The sequence below is a fragment of the Ixodes scapularis genome, unplaced genomic scaffold (genome assembly GCF_016920785.2).
Source record: "Ixodes scapularis isolate PalLabHiFi unplaced genomic scaffold, ASM1692078v2 PGA_scaffold2__306_contigs__length_199485367, whole genome shotgun sequence".
Classification (NCBI taxonomy): Eukaryota; Metazoa; Arthropoda; class Arachnida; order Ixodida; family Ixodidae; genus Ixodes; species Ixodes scapularis.
The window spans coordinates 55,201,642-55,219,230 of record NW_024609857.1 but is presented as its reverse complement, the minus strand read 5'-3'; positions in this window follow the sequence as shown (position 1 = coordinate 55,219,230).

Genomic DNA, 17,589 nt, shown 5'->3' with positions numbered 1-17,589 from the left:
GTCCTGGTGACTTTGCGACTCTGACCCGCAACCGTGCTCCGAACGCAACCAACACAACAGTCTGAAGGAGACTTAAACCTCGGGCGTTTAGGGATAGAAAGACACCATGTTCGAGTGACAACAACATACCGTCTGTCTGGATGAAGAAGGACTGTCAGAAGACGGGTCGCCATGCGGCTAGGAGAGGCAAATTTTGTAAATTAGAATGTCACCAGCGGCGCGCTCCCGCGCTGGTCAATTTGGCTTCCGATGCAGCTGGTTCCGCTGACCGTTGATGCTGATGGGACTGACCAGGTTGGTCGTTTTTGTATTCTATTTTGCAGCATTGACAGATGCTCACACTGTTTAGAAAATGATAGTTTACCGTTTTATGAAAGCAGTCGAACGGTGCGGGCTCGCCAATTCGGCAAACGAAAAAAGCACGCACCAAAACACGTACAATGAAGATTGTTTGAGAGTAACCCTTTCGCAAAATAAGCTTCTGGTTAGGGTTGTTTTCTGTCTTCATGCACATGGAACGCTCACTGTTCGCTTTTCAAAGCGGCGCAGTGACGCCTTGCTCTGTTTGTATGCATTGGGATGGTGCGCGCGACTCAACCTTTTATGCACATCACTTTGCCTACTTTACATGGCGGGTGAGGGATTGAACGCACATATTTTCTACAGTTATGTTCGTTTTATTTTTTTATTTCACGTTCTTCATCATTGCAGGAAACATATTTGTGTGTATGTTTATAGAGCCGGAAGTTAGTCAGCATTAGTGCGTCTGGTGTATCACAGCAATTTAGCCAGTGCGGTACAACTGTTAAGCCGGATTCAGACAGTTGCGTTTGACTGCGTTTGACTGCGTTACGGCTGCGAGAAACCAGGACATACCTGCTGCTTCTATCGCGTGCCAAGATGATTCCTTGAGTTGTATTCCACGCTTCATACGAAGCACAGATGTTCCGGTGACTCGCTTTTGGTTCTCGACGCAACGCAGTCAAATGCACTCAAACGCAAGTGTCTGAACCGGCCTTTAGTCTGGGGTTTTAACCTGCACCACGCAGTAGTCATACACGACCGCACGCCGTTACGATGTTCATTCATATCGAAACGGGGAGGGGTCGGGATGGAGCCCAGAATCATGGGTTCTGCAGCGCGAGCTTTCGCTCCACGTGCTCCAAGCTGTATTGGCGACGTGCGCGATCGAAAGCGTCGCGGTGGTCGACCTTCCACAATTGATCGAATGCTGACTTTGACGTCAGCGAAGGAGTTCTCATGGACGGAAATAAGAGAAACGTGAGGACTTCAGTTTTGACGGTGTTGACAGTGTTGGTTCAAGAACGCTATGATTTCAAGCTTCCGCCACGCTAATTACAAATACCATCGAACTTGTTGTTCGCAAGGTAATGACGTCACGAAAGGTAACCTAACGAGGGCGCCACCGAAACATCTCGCCACTAATCCCACTCGGCCACCAATCCCCCGTAGCCGAACACAAACAAATACTAACATATAAACGACCAAAACCTCGTAATACGATTGGCTAATCCGTCTCCGTTGCTATGGCAATCGCGATTTTGTCCCTTTCAAATTTTCGAAACTTCAAGCGGTTCGAATCCAGTCGCACCAAGATCGCCATGGGGCATCATCGTACTGAAGGCGTTCCTCGCCAATATAAGCGTCTTTAGCACTGTGTATGCAATCAACTTATCAATCATGCCCACCTCCACGGATCAATTGCATTGATATTGTTCTTCCTGTATATTGCAATACAAGAAAATTATTTTTCAGTGCCTCCATGCACCGATACTGAATGCCTGTGGTGGTACGAAGATGTACGCTTGTTTCGGCGTTGTGTGGATGGCAAAATCGCATAATACAAGACACGTCTTCATAAAGCTACCAGTCACCAACGAATTTAAATCGGCTCACCAAAAATGGAGAGGACAAGAAGAAATTTCTCATTTCATGAGCCAAAGTAGCGGTCATACCGGGAGCATGGCCCTACTTTCCCGCGATCCAGTTACTTTCGTGTGTACTAGCCCACTCGGCCACCGATTCCCCTGGCCAGCGTTCCGAGGCAAACCCTGTATACCAGTGTTAGTTATATTTTCGCCGGATCTTCGAACAGCTCATCTCATCCGGATAATTAAATATTTTGTCTGCTCATACATAAATGCACATAAAACTACCTCTAAAAATATAAACACTGCTATGCAAAGTTGTTTTGTTGCCGTAGAAAAAGAAAGAGAGGGAGAGAAAGAGGGAAAACAAGTGAAGGTTTTGAAGAGATTGGCAGCCTTAAAAACGGCGCCGGTGACGTTCATTTCGTTGTTGTAACTCAATTTGATACTTTGATAAAAAAAACTTGAAAAGAGTCATAGTACAGGCTAGCTGGTGGAAGTCAACCATTTCGTCGTTTACCCTGAGACTGGGGGGTGTTTTGAAGAGCAGAAGTAACAGGAAAAACAGACAGGTCTCAAACTCAGCTACACGTTTATTTCAACAACTTCCTCTTATATAGTTCGTTCTCGTCGTCAACAACCAATCACATACGACTTGTCCTTTGCACCGTGACTTTACAGGTTCCACTCTTCTGCTCTTCAAAAAAAAACCCAGTCTTAGGGTAAACGACGAAATGGTTAAAAAACTTGGTTTTTTTAACCCTTTCATACAAGTATTCGTGTCGTCATGGCGTAAACAACGTAACCTTTATGCTCAAAATGACCAAGCAATTAAGCTTAATTTTATGGGGATTATGATTTGCTTAATGATATGCTTTATAAATTTTATAAGGGTTTTTGGTACGATGCCGGCGCCTGAAGTTTGTAGAGGGAAGTGCATTTCACAATCACGTTTTAATGTTCACATGAACTTTCACGATGGTTACCAGACAATATATGTTTCCTCTCTTCATCAACACCTGCGCGAATAGCTGGGTATGTCGCGCAAACATTAAAGCTGAAAAGTCTAAAAAAATAAAAGATAAAGAAACTTTTCAAAAAGATCCAATTCAATCAAATCCAGGCACATCCGCATATTGTTTAACTTTGAAAAAAAAAACAGAAAAAAAAACAGGATTATTATTTAACCATGTTGTAAACTCATACTAAACGAGGCATCGCACACGATACAGGCACGAAAATAAAAGCTGCACAGATGCCATGAGAGGTTCTAAAATTACGAAAGGCCACGCACTAAGACGAAACGGCGAAGTCACGCCTTCACAGGGGTTCTGCAAACAATGCTGCCCGCGCGGCGAAAAAGCGAGGGCGTGCTGTGGGCGTGCCTGGCAGGCTCTATAGCGCGGATTGTTGACTGGAGGTGCATCATCAAGACCCGCCTCTTGGCTCGCTGCTTTTCGTGGAATCTTGACTTTGTAGCAGTCGTGGGCGTCAGCTGCTGTGCGTAGCATCCATGCATTCATCATTAGAACAGACGCCTCTCGCTCTGTTTCTGTCTTCCCCTCACCCTCCCTGCCATGATGCCCTCCACATTAATTTCGTAGTATTTTTATTTTGGGAGAAAAGAAAAGAAACACTTAGTGCGCAGAAGACTTGGCTCATTACGGTATTTTCTTCTTTTAGTTCCCAATTTTCCTTTTTTGTTCGCCCTCGTTAACTGCGTCTGCCAAGACATGTTTGTGTCTTGATGGAGTGAGCCTCCGTCGGAACCCCTCTATCTATGTTCGTGTTTAGATGTTCATCAGTCTTGCTCTAGACGTAAGGTAATCCGAACAAAGAGAAAGAATACTTTAAAGTGAAAAAAACGTCAACGTAATTCGACAAAATAAAAGTACAGGGACTATCTTTTTTTTTAGGCTGTAATAGTGAAACACCTTAATGAATGAGAAGACAGGGCTGTCTTCTCATGTGTTCATGTGTTTAACCATGACATCATAATCTAGATACATTTCGTTTAGCTAAGGGCTGAGAAAGAAAGAAAAATTGTTTTTCTTGCGATTACGATTGTTTATATTGAAGGAAAAATCCCTAAATTACAAAGTGTCTTTTTTTTTTTTTTTTTGTCGATGCTTTATGTAGTTTTGAAGATATCTAATATTTTAGAGTTTTGTTCCGTGGGACTACGGCGAAACCGAAACTACCGGCTCGAGCGTGGTTGTCGCCCTTGTGATCAGCTGCATGGCCATCGTTTGACACAAAGTTTGTACTGCGGTACTGCAAAACGTACGACTGGCCAAGTCGCAAGAGCAGTTCCTATCGGTCAGGTATATTCCGTTCACCCTTAAGCTGAGGCTAGAAGCTCCGCCTTCAGTGCGCGGTCGCTGGCTTCCGCAGTGCTTGGGTTGTGCGTACCTGCGCGTTCACACTTGTGTTAGCAAGGGCAGAAGAAAGCTCGCGCTGAAGGCGGAGCTTCTGGTCTCAGCTTAAAGGAGCTGTGCAACGATATTCAATTGCAATGTTTTTCTCTCTACACGAGCTTACTGGCACACCTGGGACTCAAGGATACTCACACGCAACGCCATTGGCCAAGAAACTCCTTTGTTGCGGTGTAATTTTAAGGACAAAAGCGATCATTTTCATTCAATCTCTCCTTTGCAAAATTTGATGACGTAACTCGGGGATCGCAGTACACCCAAGTGACGATATTTGAATGCGGTTCATAGATTGGACCCGAGCATTGCGGGGGCACTCGACTTGGGCTCGTGATAATTGCTAGCTCGAGAAGCATTCGGGTTGTGACCCGTGTCCAATCGCTGCAACGACGACAACAGCCGAGCCATAACAATGTCTGGAACTCAGCGCGTGTCCAGCGCTTTGCCAACCCCAGCGCGTGGCTATGATCAACACTGGCGGCATATAATCGGCTCCAGATCACGTGGCCGCTTGTTCTGGCTGCGAGTTGAGGGGGTGAACGCTGCTCGTTTTTCTTTAATTTTTTTCTGGGACTTCTATTGCGTGGGGTGAAAAACGAACGCGTGTTTCATAGGTCATTAACGTTAGGGATCCGTTTTAAGCGGTATTTGTGCACAGTACAAAAATTGTTGCATCGCTCCTTTAAGGGACACTGCAAAGGGTCGAAGAAAACCAAATGCTGGGGAGAATCGGTGGCTGAATGGGCTAGCGCACATCAGCTCGGAGCACGTGGAACGAAAGCTCGAGCTGCAATCCCCACCCCTGCCCGTTTCGATCTGGAAGAGTATCGTACCGGCGTGCGGTCGTGTATCACTGCTGCGTGATGCATGTTAAAAACCCCAGGCTAGCGGTTGTACTGCTCTGGCTAAATTTTTAATCTACAGCTGGGAGACTAGTCGCCCGCTGAGGCAAACCAAGTTCTAGGCTGTAGAAACATACACACAACCTAATTTTTTTTAAACCAAATAATGCTTTGAAGGGCGTGCTTATCAGTGTCAAACACGAACGTTCAGTGACGACATTGGTCTTGAGTGTCGGATAATGACAACATAGAATTCTAGAAGTAGGACTGGCTGAACCGGTACACGTGACCCCTTCTGATCCTTTCAGGAGCGTGATTCTCACTCAAAGTTTTGCTTGGAACACCCGTAAATTGGTGGGGCGTTCACATCTTCATCACTGGATGTTAATTCCAACAATTAAAAAGACTGCTCTTGACGACAACGACAATGAAAAATGTGCTCAACATTCTGAATTTCTTTCACTTATTATGTTCAAAGTCAAAATACATACAATTTTTCCTTTATTCTATATTTAATGTGTTGCTAGAGTCTTACCTACTGGTCCAAGCGAACGCGATGCAAATTTAAAAAAAAATGTTCAGAAACACTTTAAGGATGAACGAAGTATAAAATGGTACGGCTGTTTTATTTTTTATATAAAAAATATGTAGCAAATTTTTCATTGCCGGCCGAAAAGAGAGTTTGCCACAATGAACACAGCCTCAGCACAGGATCAGAACGAGCTTTTATTTATATTCTGAGAAGAACCGCAATCTTGGTGCTGTGCAGTGCACGTTGCAGAAACGTGGAAGCTAATTGTAAGCTCGCACTAAGCGGGAACGTACTAAACAGTGGCCGCCAGTGAATGCCATTTTCGGCACCACGACACGCTTAAACGAACAGAGAGTCAACCTTCGTGCGAGATCGATGAGGAGCACTTCCAATGACGGCCACTAAAACATGACATAGCAAGCAGAACTCGGCCGCTGTGATGACTAAAAACGCAACAGAAAAGCACGTAGAAAGACCTGGCTGTACGAACAAGCAACCTCCTTGAGTACGAACATGTAATCGGGGCACAAGGTTGCTTACAAACAGCCAACCCGTTGAGTGCCCGCTGAGAATCTGGTGATAGCATTTTTAATATCCGTTGTAGAGTACACAGCGCTTTTTCATTAGCGTAGCATTTTTGGCCATTTTCGTATTTAGTTTTTGTAAATCGATATTAGCCATTTATTTTGGTTTGACTTTTGACCGGTGTTTCCCTTTAAAAAAGTACTCCGGTGATTTTTTTTTTTTTTTTATTATTTTTAGCCATCCCAACTAACTATATTTCCGGCACCACCAGCTTTCACCCTTTCCTGTAAGCTATTTAGTATCGTAATATTCAGAATAGCTTTTGTAAAAGTGGCAAGCGAAAATGATTCTAATACCAACATTCAAATACACCCGCGCTCTTCAGTGCCTTGACGTCAGGGAAAGGCAAGCTTGCAGGTTGAGCGGGCAGTCTAAAAATGGACTATGCCGAGCATTTGTTTGGTGCTACTGCGCGAATGTTGGAGCGAGCTCCAGAAGCATTCACTTGACACCATGAAACTGCTTGTAATTAGTTGGGAAACAAAGTCTACAGTCCAAAGAGTGAACCCCTGCCTTCCGCTGATGTCACTTTTTTGTTGTTGGCAGTAGAGACTTTAACTTAGAAAAACACGTTGAGGACAAATATTGTAAATGCAATAACTTCGCAAAAAAAAGTTGGCTCAATATATGGGTTATTATTTTAGCGATGTTTGTTTGTGTGTTTAGCAAATTTTCGGGCAAATCGAAGACTATGAAGAAAACGCCGGAGTTTTAAGGCACTGCGGCGGCTATAGCAACTAACAGCTTAGCAAACGCAAGGCGTTACTCGCTATTTTCACTCCTTTCTTTGTGATTCGTTGCTCCGCGCTCTTATCCGCCAAAACCGCAATCTCAATGGCTGTGAGGCGATCATAAGCTGCTCGGAACATCGCCACGTCATGCATTTCTTTAAGCTGTCAGTAAGGAACATTGCGCTGTGTAATAGATGTTGTCCTTTCGTAAACACAGCGGCTCCTTCGGCTCTACTGTATTCGAAGTTTCATCATCTTCGCCTGATCTTCGTTTTGTGTAAACGCCAACACATCGCGACGAAAGAAAACGCATGTTATCAACCGGTCGCAACACTTCATGTTTAGGAAACGTACGCGATGCGGCGGAAGATTTCTCGGATCAGCACAAAAGCTCATGTTACGCTTCGTCGGTTCTCTAAATTAATGTCTGTCGCTCAAATCACATGAGGACTGGGCATTTTGAGAGACTAATTTTCGTGTTTTTACTATCCGAGCGACAAAAACCTCCACTCAATCACGCTTCGCCCTTTATAAGAAACCCGGAACGTCTATACTTTCCCGCAAATCACCTGAGAGCGTCAACCGCTGCAATTTACGGATGAAACTCGGCGAATGACGAGGCTGAACGTATGCCTCGACGTAAAGAAAGGTCTGCGCTGTGGCATCGAGCACGGCGTTTCAACAGTGTCCCTACAGGTGTATCCACACGACGGACCGGGCCGCGGACCGATTGATCACGTTAATCGCGGCCCGCGGGCCGCCCGGCTGCAATGAGCCTCCACACGGCGGACCAAAAGAGCAGACGACAAAGCGAACGGGCCGGTCTAACTCTCGACCTCACAACTCCGCCAAACGCATGCAGCGAGCTGCTTTGAGGCTATTTGTAAGGAGCCAAGATGGAGGTTGAACGAAAGAGACGTTTGGCCATGGTGGTCCTGGCGTTGACTATTGAGGACTAGGAGGACTTAAGTGAACCGAAAAAGCCATGGGGGAATCTTCAGATGATTATTTGAGTAGTCGTCGTGACTATTGTTCCACAGAGCGGGGGATTGCTCCATGAGCGCGATGAAGTAAAAAGTTGCATCGTCTCACAACAAAATGTTCCTCTTCTTCGTCTTCAACAGTTGGCGCCATGGAGAATAGAAGGGTAGGAGAGGGCATGACGTCGGCCGCGTAGCCTCCACAAGCCATGCTCCCTTGACGCCTCGCCTCTTTCTCATTTTCCTCCTTACTCTCCTCACTTACCATGCCAACGTGACCACATCACGTGACCGTAGCTAGACTTCGTCTTGCTGGGGGTAGGGTGCCACCATACTGGGGGTACTAGAATACACCACAGCCTAGCCTTCGGTCTGATAAATCCTACCGGACGGAGCGCGCGCAAGCCTGGAAGGAGTCCTTCTACAATCAACCATCTATCTCACACGTGACATGTCACGCGCACCAATCGCCAGAGAGATCTGCGGTCACGCTGGGCACAAAATCGTTTAAACTTTTTATGACTAGGCTTCACCAATATTGCAACGTGCCCCCTCGTAGTACTTCTAACCCTTCTAACCTCCTTGGTTGGCGCCAAAAGAAAACGACTTTTGCTTTGGATTCCAATCCAAACAACAAAAGTCAGCTTGTTGCCAGACTTAGCGCTTCAATTATACTAAAAACGCCGCGGTCCGCCGCCAAGGTCCGAGCGAGAAAGTCGCTTGGCATTTCTCAGAAGCGCGGGCCGCGGTTTGCCGGCGGACCTCAAAGAACGGTGACGTAAGATCACGTGATGCGCGGCCCGCGGACCAAAACAGCAATTTCGTCCCTCGTGTGGATACAACTTTACGGAACGCGGCGGTTCAAGGAACGGCGTTTTTGGAACGTGTTCCTTTTCGGAGGAAATAGAGGAACCCCGCCCTTCCATCTTGCATCGATAGAACTGGAGCTGGTACTCATTAGGTTTTCGAGGGAACGGCGGAAGGAACGCTGTTCATTTTTGGTCTATTTTTCTCAATTTTACCAGAATTTAGTAGGTGTTTTAGGCTTTTTTCATTATTTTTTTTTTTTATCGACTATTTCAGCCTCCGACTTCAAGGAGTAAGAAATTGTTCAAAAGACATTAAAAAAATACACAGTAGCAAATGTTTTTTTGGCGGCTCGAGTTGTATATGGTCGACGTGGATATTTTCACTTGCTTGCTTTATTGTATCTACCAATTATCCAGCGCCATGCTTTATCAAAATATACAAATGAAACGTTAATGTAACAACACGTTCCGATCTTAAAGTAAGTAACGGGAACGTGTTCGTTTTGAACCACTGAAACTTGTAACGGTAACTCGTTTCAAGTCTGGAAAGGTATTCGAGGAGCGAGCTTTCGTTTCTGTTTTGGAGGTATCTGGGCAACACTGTATTTCAATATCCCCGCGGGCAGCACAGACTATTCCTTAGGTCAAGAGGAAGGGAATTCATGCGTTTCTCGCTTTGCCTGACTGCATTCGTTTACGAAATGGCATTTGTCAACAAACAACAAAATGGCAATGCAAGTGTGATTTTTTTTTTTTTTTTTTTTTTTGTAAGGGAGGTGGGCGTTTTACAAATTTTGCGGTGACATCGACGCGTACATGTATTCGTTCATCCACCTCTTGTCGCGACCTCACGTCACGACGCTGTAACCTGAAAAAAAAAATAGAGTCAAAAAAACGCGCGCGAGCGTGGTGCGGAAGATTTGCGAGATTCCGTTGTTCCCCACTCGAGAAACTAACACCGCTTCTTTTATTAATTTTCTCTTCCGCTCTTCGTTCCTTGCTCCGGGACTTTTGGCGTTGCCTGAGGAAGCCAAATATGAACGACCGCCGCGGCGCGACGCCCGCTAACTTTGTGCGTCGTGCCAACATTAACAAAGCTAAAAAAAAAAAAAACAGAAAGTTTACAGAAACTTAGCTGGAGGGGTCACAAATGCGGAAGCTTTTTGTTCTCTTATGTTTTCATTTTATTTTCATTTTATTTGTTTTTTGTTTTTTTTTCGTCCTGACGCTTTGTACCAATCTTTCAACTCTAAAGTTTATGTTGCCGGGAATATTTTTCTCTTTTTCGTCTTCACGGGTTTCTTTCTTGGTACTTTTGTCCTTCTCTTGTTTGCTTCTGTTATATATATATATATATATATATATATATATATATATATATATATATATATATATATATATATATATATATATATATATATATATATATATATATATATATATATATATAGACAGGACAGCGCGGCGACCCCATGGATTTCAAGGAATGAACCGTAGGAAGAAGCGAGAGCACATCCAACGGTGTGCGCTGTGCTCGGGTTTCCTTCTTTTGATCCATCGCGCAATGTTGACGTCGCAGTGGGCGTCGCTAAGAAAGCGAGCACAAAGGAACTCGCATGAAGTTAACAAAAAAACAGAGTCGCCCTATTCGCTTGATTTCCTGTTTGCCGCGACCAACTATATTTTCGGCGAGTTCAATCCTTTGTCGTGGTCTCTTTAGAAAAACAGGAATGAGAAAAAATATATATATAAGAAAAAAAAAAACCTGACATTCCACCCGCTTGAGAGTTTTCCACCCGAAACTCACGACCGTTGGCTCCGAGGGCACAACATAGGAATACCTCCGTAATTCCTAAATCGTGAATGCGAACTCCTTTGTGAGCGGTGATTGTCCCGCGTTGGTGGTGCGCGTATTTTCTGTGCGGGGAGATAGATACACACACCCTCGCATTTTTTTTAAATTTTATTTCTATCGTTATTGTAGTGCCCCTGGTTACAGCGGGGTTACTTCGAAACAAGTCTTTTGTACTTTTTTTTGTTTTGTTTTGTAGGCGTGCGGGAATCAATTTTGTGGCCCTCGATTCAGGGACTTTTGAATTCCTGAAACGAAACGTTAAGTAATTTGGTGTTCATTTTTATAGGACCGATACGCTTGGCAAGAGTCGGATTCGTAACCGAGGAAGGAACCGTCGTATCAATCGGGTGCACGCGAGCCGGTCGGTGTTTCGTCACCGAGGCACGCAAGGAAGCAGGTTCGAGTTCGAACTGGCGAACATTTTTCTCCGTGCAATTACTCTTTATAAGTCACTGACAGTTTAAGACACGCAAGGCGTGTCGAGTCTCGATTATCATGCTAGAAAATTTCTGTACAACCTACCAAAAAAAAAAATATAAAAAAAAATAAAGGACCGTGTTCTTTTTATTTGCGTAAATGAACTATGTACCTCAAAAAGCTCGGACTCTGCACGCCGGTGGTTGGGATAAAACGCGCAAGTTTGCGGTCATGACGTCACCCGAACAAAAAAATAATTGGGAGAAGCCTTTTTTATATATGACCTGACTTTTACTTAAGCCTAATACAGTAAAGAATTGTAGACAAATCTGAAAAACAAAAGATTTACGTTATTACATTTAGCTAAAAATATATAGTGCGGTGCGTTCACGTAAGGACGGTCACAGGGGTGTCATGTCTATTTTTGTTTTGAATTAAACTTTTTAATATATGGGTTGCAGAACATGTCCACACAACAAAATGCATCTTACGTTTGCAAACATACTTCCTTGCTTTCAAAAAAAAAAAAAAAAAACACGATTGAAAGCAAGTATACCTTCCCCCCCCCCCCCCCCCCCCCCACACACACACACACAGGCACTTTGCAGTGTTTGTTTCATTGCAAAAATAAAATATGCTTGGCCGAACGCTCATCCTACGTCCAAATGTAGCACTATAGAAGTCAGAACCGGATGCCAAAGTTTCAGCACGACCCGACATCTTAGTAGTATAAGCGATTTTCGGAGAATTTCAATGGGAAAATGGGGCCCATTTTCGGCCAGTTTTCGGTTTCTGGCGCCATAAAGCTCCATGTATTCGACAGCTCTGTCGGCCGCCGTTTTACCATTGAAATTTTCAGAAATTACTTATAACTTTTGAAAAAGATACGGGTAATATATTTTTTTCCTTAAAGACGAGCGTTAAAGATGAGCCTACTCAGTGAAAGGAAAAGACAAAAAGAACATGGGACTTGCGACAAAAATAGGACAACACAACACCGTACGTCTTGTGTCCTATTGTCCAAATTTGGCTTCAGAATTGGTTTTTTTTTTTTTTTTTTTTGCTATGATTGTTTACCAGTTCGCCAGCGCTGTAGCCCTAATTTCAGGAGGTAGAACCGTGATTTTCCCAATCGCGCGTAGACGCAAATGCGAGGGCCAAAGGAATAAAAAATGCAACTTTCTACCACGTAATTATTTTTAGATATAAAGCTGGCCGACATAGAGTAGTCAAAATTAATTTATATAGGTTTATATTTTTAGTAAATAAAATGACAATTGGTCTTTTGAGCCCCACTCTCATAGTTCGGAATGGTCGCCAATTTTTCAGCAAATCTTATAATTGAGTTTATTAGCCGAAACTTTTTAAACGGAGTATTTCATGCTTTGTTATAATTTACAAAAAGGTTAGCGGTCAACCATTGCAAGTGCAGTTTGCATTGCACCCAAAAGTTTTCTATAAAAAAAAGTGAAAATTAAACAAATTTTGGAGCAACAACTAAAAAAAACAAGAAACATCCACATTTTTTTATGTTTTCTCGATGAACCCATGAAATGGGTAATTTTAAATCCTCATAAACATGCAACATATATCATTCTAATATTGAAAAAAAAAAAACATTTGGTCAGCTTTATGTCACATGTAATTACCATTTGAGGGTTTTCGTCTCAAGAAGTAAGAGCTAGTGGTACTCGAGCGCCATATCTACAGTGGCCGTACTTGGTCGCATTATCTCCCAAACTACATAGAACATTATAAAATAAAGATAACTCTGAGGTTATGGGTTAATTTCGAAGGCATAAGATAATAACGATTAAGCCCCGTATAGAGGGGCCGTGGCTGCGCAGCCTACACCCTTTAATCTCGCAGGACGCAGCATGCTGTCACGTAACAATCCGAAGGCGCATGCAGCTCCACGTCGTCCCACTTTCCCAACCCAGGGCCGCGTCGTATATCATTACAACGGCGCTCGATGAAGATCGAAGTTCTGGCCGTCCGACAAGCTGCCGTCGTCAACCACACATTGTATAGAGAAGAGGACGGCACGCAAAACGGGGCTCCAGCGAGCTAGTGTAACCAATCACTACAATACTATTCTCACGATGGACTGCAGCGGGCGCTACCAAGCATCCCAACCAATCCAGCTTCCTGACCGGGTCATATGACTGCACTAGCAGGCAACTTTCTGTGGCTACGCAGTCACGCGCATGGGGGCTCGAGCAGCTTGAGTGCCGATCAAAGTTGTGCGCGAGCGCCTTTTTACTTCTTATGATAGAGAAAGTTGTCCACGGGTATACGCGTCCCGTGCGCCACTGCTCCTCTGTCAGAGGTCATGGGACATTCCCATGTCATTCGACTGGCTTCGTAGCGTCCTCTGTGGTCCATCGCATCAGGTGACACGCTGTACACAATCCGATTCAAGAATGACGGAGAGAGAGAGGCTCTCAATTTCTTTTGCGGGTGAAACCAATTCCCCGGAAATTACCGGTCCGAGACAATGGCCGCAGCAAAGTCAACTGCAGCGGGCCTCGTAGCTCGTGGCCGCGCGCGCTCGGGGAGTAAAAGGACGTCAGGGGGCAAGGCGGCAGCGGCAGGTGAAACGTGTTCAGCTTGCTCCGGCGGAACAAAGGGGACAATGGAGGCATGAGCCGCCTGCCAGAGGCGGAACACAAAGGATGCGATCGCCTCTCTTCTTTCCTCGCATTACGCAACGGCTTGTTGGCGATCTCTGTTTGTTTGCTTGGCTCGTGGTCTGGGTGCGCCCGCGCGGAGGCGCAGGAAGGGATGAAGATTAATGGATGGTGCACCGGGGACAGACTGCTCGCTCGCTCTCTCTCTCTGCCTGCCTGTCTCTGCCGTGCCAGCAGAAACACGAGGATTCGGGCAAATCTTTGGTGACCGCGATCGATTCAGGACGAAGTGCATCAAATCGGCGTTGACCTGCACTGCGTGACACTGTTAGAGCGAACACAGCATCGGCGCATTTTCGAATTTTATTCGGGGACAAACAGGCACGACAAAGCTCTCATCCCAACCACGACAACTAATAATTTACTTATCAAAAACTACACTTAAAGCACTCTCATATTCTGAAACTGCCTGAATTGTAACAACATCCCAGGGAAGCCTAACTTAATTTTAGGAACAAGAAAAACACCGGCGTTCGCTTATTTACGTTGATGGTGCCGCGTGTGTACTTCGGGGACAGGTGACAGCGCCGAGATATCTTGTACCAAACAAAAATTCCACGAAGTGGCATGACACACGTTTTAGTCATCCTAATAGCTTCTCGAAGTTTGTTTTATTGCATATATAAAAAAAATAGACACTTTCTTCCAGTAATTCTCGGAACTCTCTATAAGGCAACAGCAATGCAAACAAAGTATAACTTCTCTCTATGTACCCTTCGTAGCGCCGAGATCGGTTCACTTCCGAGATTAAGTATATCCAGATGCCGTACTTTCTGGTGAATTGATAGACGTGCTGCGCTGCGAAGTTCTACAGAACAAACCCGTAACCATTTTTGGTCACGGGTTTGTTCTGTAGAACTTCGCAACGCAGAACGTCTATCAATGTACAACCAACTAGCCCAAACCCAAGTCCAAGCTTTACTAATCTTCCTGGTGAAATTTGGATAGATGTTTAGTGCCAGCCCCCCCCCCCCCCCCCCCTTACTTTGAAGTGCAGACGCTCAGGCAAGCAAGTGTCTTCAACCAGGTTGATTTTGCTGTCGTTTATGAGCTGTTGGGGTCTTTTGGAGTAATTGAAGACTACGATGACTGACGCTTGTATCTATATTTAAAGAAATCTTTCGTAGGTCAGAAATTTATACATAAAAAATGGCATTGTGCATGCCAATCGTGTATAATGTAAATAAATTATTTAGTAAATCAATAAATACCTAAACATTCTTTTCACTGCCGACATTTCAGCACCATGGCATTTACGAAGGTATACGGCTGTCAATGTGCTTCCGCGACTTTTCAAATTAAATTTACTCTTATGACAACAATTCCGCAGCCGTTCTTATATGCCGAAGGCGAGACCACAAACCAATGTATTCTATACAAAAGCGATGAACAGATAGACCATATCAGGATACATTGTGTCTCTCGGCGATGGGCGGACCAAACGGTAATTACTCCCCCCCCCCCCCCCCCCCCCATCTCCCCAAACGGGCAGCTCTTAGTCAACGAGTAACAAAAACAAAAATAACGTTCAATTAAAAGACAATAAGGAGGACAAAAAAAAAGTTTAAATCTCAGGTCATATGGCCTCAAAGTTTGTGGGTTCCTGTTGTGGCGTGCACAGGAGCGAGGTTATGAAGGACTCGGTAACGCATCTCCGTGGAACGCAATACAAAATATTTTTGACCTCCAATAGGGTCGAAAACGGAAGGCATATTTATGAACAACATCAGCATTCGCCTCGCTCAAATATGCATGTTGCATGCCGTAATCACGACATACATGGTGTAATTATTTTTTTTTCCTTTCAGTTATGTAATGTATAATATAATTCGGTCTTCACCCTATTCCCCTCTCTAATGCCAAAGGTTCTGACGGTATTGAAATAAATAAATAAATAATAAAAAAATTGACAGTGACCTTTATCTTCGACGTCCCATTACGTATGAAATGCAGTATATAAGAAGCGATCGTTTAAATTCGTTTAGAAGACATTGCACAGTCGTTTCGGGGACTAAAGAAACTACAATTTGTTCAATCCCCGAAACGTCTATATATAGACGTTTTGCCGCAGCTGTGCGTAGGCGCCGCCATTACGTTATTACGTTCACTTCACTTCATCATTGATACAGCTGCGCATATTATTGCCACTCTAGACTCTACCGTGTCCCTCCCCCTGCAGCATTGACTTGTGTGGAGGCTCGTCAACGCTCGCTTTAGTGGCTCGGCATCTGGGCAAGAGAAGAGAAGGTAAGAAACGGCGGCTGTAATCTGGAGCGTATGCAATGCGTCTATATTTGTATGAATTTCCTCACTAACCTTAAAAGGGGAAGTGACTTGGTACAAAGTTTACGTGACGTCAGTTTTGCCGCTAAATCTACGGGGAAACTAAATTCGTGTAGGTCACATGTCATAAGGTCACGTGACATCAATTCGCCCGCTAAATTTAGCGGTGAAACTGAATAGGTCTGTAGGTCTCATGACGTCAGGTCATATGACATCAATAGTATTGCTAAATACATTGAGGAAACAGTATTCGTGTTTAGGAAATACAACGTCTATGTCCCCGCTGAATATTGCTGGAAATGCACGGACAAACGGACAAAATTTGGTTATTGAGGGGGGGGGGGGGGGGGTCTTTTTAAAAGCATTACATGCTTTATTAAATCATGCAAGCGCTCAAAGAAATTTCACTGCATAATATTCGCTGTCTTAGCGACCTGTGCGACCTGTGCGCGTACATTGCCCGATAGCTCTGCTGCCTTGCATCCCGGGCCCACTGCCTCTGGGAAGGGAATTCAAAGAGGCGATGCAACGATTTTTGTACTTTGCGCGAAACCGCTTAGAACGGATCTCTGACGTTAATTACCTGTAAAATACCCGTTCGTTCTCAATACACGCGATCGAAGTCGGAAAAAAAAAAAAGTAAAGAAAAACGAGCAGCGTTTATCTCCTCAACTTGCAACTAGAACAAGCAACCACGTGATCTAAAGCCGATTATATGCCGCCAATGATGATCATAGCCACGCGCTGGGGTTGGCAAGGCACAGGACACGCGATGAGTTCCAGACATTGTTATGGTTCGGCTATTGTCGTCATTGTAGCAATTGGACACGGTCCACTACCCGAATGCTTCTCAAGCTTTCGATTATCATGAGCCCGAATCGAGTGCCCACGCAATGTACGGGTGAAATCTATGAACCGCATTCAAATATCATCATTGGGCGGTACTGTAACCGCCCAGCTACGTTATCAAGTTTTGCGAAGTAGAGATTGAATGAAGAGGCTAGCTGTTGTCTTTGAAATTACACCGCAAGAAAGGAGTTTCTGGGCCAGTGGTGTTGCGTGCGAGTATTCTTGAGTCCCACCAGTGCCAGTAATCTCATGTAAACTGAAAAACATTCCAATTGAATATAATGAAATTTTGGTTGGAGCTAGTTTGTTCATATCGATTAAAAGGTTAAAATGCGCGAACAAACAGGACGAAAAAAGACACACGTACGACACGAACAGGCGCTAACTTCCAACTGATTTATTGAAACACGAATCATCGTAAAACTCGATTCCAATCGCCTAAACATATACGATTGATAAAAATTCGTATCGCTCATTACACACATCCTTCAAAAAATCAATTTCTTTGGTTAACAGATAAAGCGATGGCATGCTTACGCATCTGTCAGCCGCTTTGTGTATACAGAAAGCTTCGATTAATTCCCTTTCCATCTTCTCATTCCCTCTCTTAATAAACCTTGTGCGCTCAAACAAAGGTTTGCACTCACATCGTTTGGAGTGCTCCGCAAGATGCCCACCCGAATTATTGCGTACAG